Below are 4,118 nucleotides of genomic sequence, written 5' to 3' on the forward strand. Positions count from 1 at the left end.
CTTCTTCAGTTGCTCCACCAAACATGACGGCACCTAGAGGAGCTACTTCTAGTACCGGTGGAGGAACAAACCGCCTTTATGCAATCACCAGTCACCATGAGCAAGAGAATTCTCCGAATGTTGTCACTGGTATGATCAAAGTCTTTGCTTTTGATGTGTATTTTTGCTAGACTCAGGAGGAAGTTTATCTTTTGTAACTCCTTATGTTGCAAATAAGTTTGAGGTTCTTCCTGAAAGACTTTGTGAACCCTTTTGTGTTTCTACACTTGTTAGGGAGTCTATTCTAGCGGAAAGAGTCTATCGTGATTGTCCTGTTTCTATCAATCACAAGAGCACCATGGCTGATTTGGTTGAGTTAGACATGGTAGATTTCGATGTCATTCTACGTATGGATTAGCTTCATGCTTGTTATCCATCGATAGATTGTAGAACTCGAGCAGTCAAGTTTCAGTTTCCGAGCGAGCCAGTCTTAGAGTGGAGTAGTAGTTCCACAGAGCCTAAGGGTCGTTTCATTTCATACCTTAAGGCGAGAAAGTTAGTTTTGAAGGGTTGTATCTATCACTTAGTCCGAGTTCATGACTATAGTGTTGAGATACCTCATTTTCAATCAGTTCGTGTAGTAAGAGAGTTTCCAGCAGTTTTCCCTGATGATCTACCCGGAATTCCTCTTGAGAGAGAAATAGATTTTGGCATAGATCTCATTCCAGATACTTGTCCTATCTCTATTTCGCCATATAGAATGGTACCAGCAGAGTTGAAAAAGTTGAAAGAGCAATTGCAAGATCTCCTAGAAAAGGGTTTCATTCGACCGAGTGTCTTACCTTGGGGTGCTTCGGTCTTGTTTGTGAGAAAGAAAGATGGTTCCCTTCGGATGTGTATAGATTACCGCCAGTTGAATAAGGTTACCATCAAGAACAAGTACCCTCTTTCGAGGATTGATGATCTTTTCGATCAGCTTCAGGGTGCCACTTGTTTTTCGAAGATTGACCTCAGATCAGGCTATCATCAGTTAAGAGTAAGGGAATGTGACATCCCAAAAATAGCTTTCAAGACCAGGTACGGTCATTATGAGTTTTTAGTCATGTCTTTTGGTTTGACCAATACACCGGCAGCTTTCATGGACTTGATGAATCGAGTCTTCAAACCTTCTTTAGATACGTTTGTTATCGTCTTCATTGATGACATACTAGTCTATTCAAGGAATGAAGAAGATCATGCTAGTCATCTCAGAACAGTTCTTCAGACTTTGAAAGACAAGGAGTTGTATGCCAAGTTCTCTAAGTGTGAGTTTTGGCTTAAGTCTGTGGCGTTCCTAGGCCACATTGTGTTTGGTGATGGAATTAAAGTTGATACACAGAAAATTGAGGTAGTGCAGAATTGGCCTAGACCCACATCTCCAACTGAAATTAGGAGTTTCTTGGGATTGGTTGGCTATTATAGAAGGTTTGTAGAGGGGTTCTCGTCTATTGCATCTCCTTTGACCAAGTTGACTCAGAAGGCAGTGAAATTTCAATGGTCTGAAGCTTGTGAGAAAAGCTTTCAGGAATTGAAACAGAAGTTGATTTCTGCTCCAGCTTTGACGCTACTAGAAGGTACTCAAGGTTTTGTGGTGTATTGTGATGCCTCTAGAGTTGGTTTGGGTTGTGTCTTAATGCAGGATGGCAAGGGTATAGCTTATGCATCCAAACAGTTAAAGGTTCATGAGAAGAACTACCCAACCCATGACTTAGAGTTAGCGGTTGTAGTATTTGCTTTGAAGATATGGCGTCATTACTTGTATGGTGTGCATGTTGATATATTCACTGATCACAAGAGCCTTCAATATGTGCTTACTCAGAAAGATCTTATTCTCAGACAAAGGAGGTGGTTAGAATTACTCAAGGACTATGACCTGAGTATTCTTTAACACCCAGGTAAGGCTAATGTTGTTGATGATTCTTTGAGCAGGTTGTCTATGGGTAGTACCGCCCATATTGAAGAAGGAAGGAGAGAGTTAGCAAAAGATGTGCACAGACTAGCATGCCTGGGAGTCAGACTTACAGATTCCGCAGAAGGAGGAATAGCGGTGGCGAACGGGGACGAGTCATCCCTAGTGTCAGAAGTGAAAGAGAAACAAGACCAAGATCCCATTTTGCTTGAGTTGAAGGAAAATGTCCAAAAGCAAAGAGTATTTGCTTTTGAACAAAGGGGAGATGGTGTTTTGAGGTATCAAGGTAGATTGTGCGTACCTATGGTAGATGGACTCCAAGAAAGGATTATGGAAGAAGCTCATAGCTCCAGATATTCCATTCATCCGGGTTCCACGAAGATGTATCGTGACTTGAGAGAAGTTTATTGGTGGAATGGCATGAAGAAGGGCATTGCAGAGTTCGTTGCTAAGTGTCCAAATTGCCAACAAGTGAAAGTTGAACACCAAAGGCCCGTTAGTTTAGCTCAGAGGATAGAACTTCCAGAATGGAAGTGGGAGATGATCAACATGGATTTCATCACGGGGTTGACAAGGTCTCGCAGACAACATGATTCCATTTGGGTGATTGTCGACAGAATGACAAAGTCAGCTCATTTTCTACCGGTAAAGACTACCAATTCAGCAGAAGATTATGCCAAGTTATATATTCAAGAGGTGGTGAGACTTCATGGAGTCCCAGTCTCCATTATTTCAGATAGAGGTGCACAGTTCACTGGACAGTTCTGGAAATCTTTTCAGAAAGGCTTGGGTTCGAAGGTGAACTTAAGTACCGCTTTTCATCCTCAGACTGATGGGCAAGTAGAGCGCACTATTCAGATTTAGAAGATATGTTGAGAGCTTGTGTGATCGATTTCAAAGGTAATTGGGATGATCACCTACCTCTTATTGAGTTTGCCTACAATAACAGTTATCACTCTAGCATCCAAATGGCTCCATACGAAGCTCTTTATGGGAGAAGATGTAGATCTCATATTGGATGGTTTGAATTTGGTGAAGCATAGTTGATAGGACCAGATTTAGTTCACCAAGCAATGGAGAAGGTGAAAGTGATTCAAGAGAGATTGAGAATGGCACAGAGTCGTCAGAAATCCTACACTAATGTTAGGAGAAGGGCATTAGAATTTGAACTAGATGATTGGGTGTATTTAAAAGTTCCGCACATGAAAGGGGTTATGAGGTTTGGTAAGAAAGGAAAACTTAGTCCCTGGTATATTGGACCTTACCACATAGCCAAGAGAATTGGCAATGTTGCATATGAGTTGGAATTTCCGCAGGAACTAGCAGCGGTTCATCTGGTATTTCATATCTCCATGTTGAAGAAGTGCATAGGTGATCCTTCATTAATCCTGCCGACAGAAAGTGTTAGGATCAAGGATAACTTATCTTATGAGGAGATTCATGTGCAAATTCTAGACCATCAAGTTCGTAGGTTGAGAACGAAAGATGTAGCCTCAGTTAAGGTCCTTTGGAGGAACCAATTTGTTGAGGAAGCTACTTGGGAAGCCGAATAGGACATGAAGAAGAGATATCCACATCTCTTTGAATCCGGAGGAAATGCATATTAAGGCATTAATTTCCTTCTTAGTGCTCTTTTAATCATCATGAGCATGTTGTTGTTGTTGCGTTTGCATAGTTGCTTGTTGGGTGTTTGAGTTGATGTTACGCCCTTAGTCTTGTAAGAGTAACCTCATTCGAGGACGAATGTTCCCAAGAGGGAGATATTGTAACATCCGGCAAGTTGAAATAACTATGAAGAGGATTAAAAATCGAAAATATTCATTTTTGGAAAGAATTTAAAATTTTGGAAATTTGGCTAAGTATGGGAAAAAGTGAATTTTTGGCCAACTTTGAGCAGTCATAACTCCTAGCTCAAAATGAGTTAGGAGTATTTCCAGTTATGGTTTTGAAAATGGTGGAATGACCTTTCCAATGCCACCGAGTTTGCTCAATTCCGAGTTCGTATGAGCGAGTTATACCCTTTGAAAGTTGGGTAGTTGACAGGGAATCCATCCGGAAATTTTAAGGGCATTTTGGTCTTTTCCATAGCCATTTCTTTTGGGATTATATTGTTGTGTTAGGCTGATATTGGATCATTTTTGTCCCATTTTAAAAAAGTGAAAGCTAGGGCTTGAGAGTGAAGAAGAGAAGA

The sequence above is a fragment of the Solanum stenotomum genome, chromosome 4 (assembly GCF_019186545.1).
Source record: "Solanum stenotomum isolate F172 chromosome 4, ASM1918654v1, whole genome shotgun sequence".
In the NCBI taxonomy this organism is placed as follows: domain Eukaryota; kingdom Viridiplantae; phylum Streptophyta; class Magnoliopsida; order Solanales; family Solanaceae; genus Solanum; species Solanum stenotomum.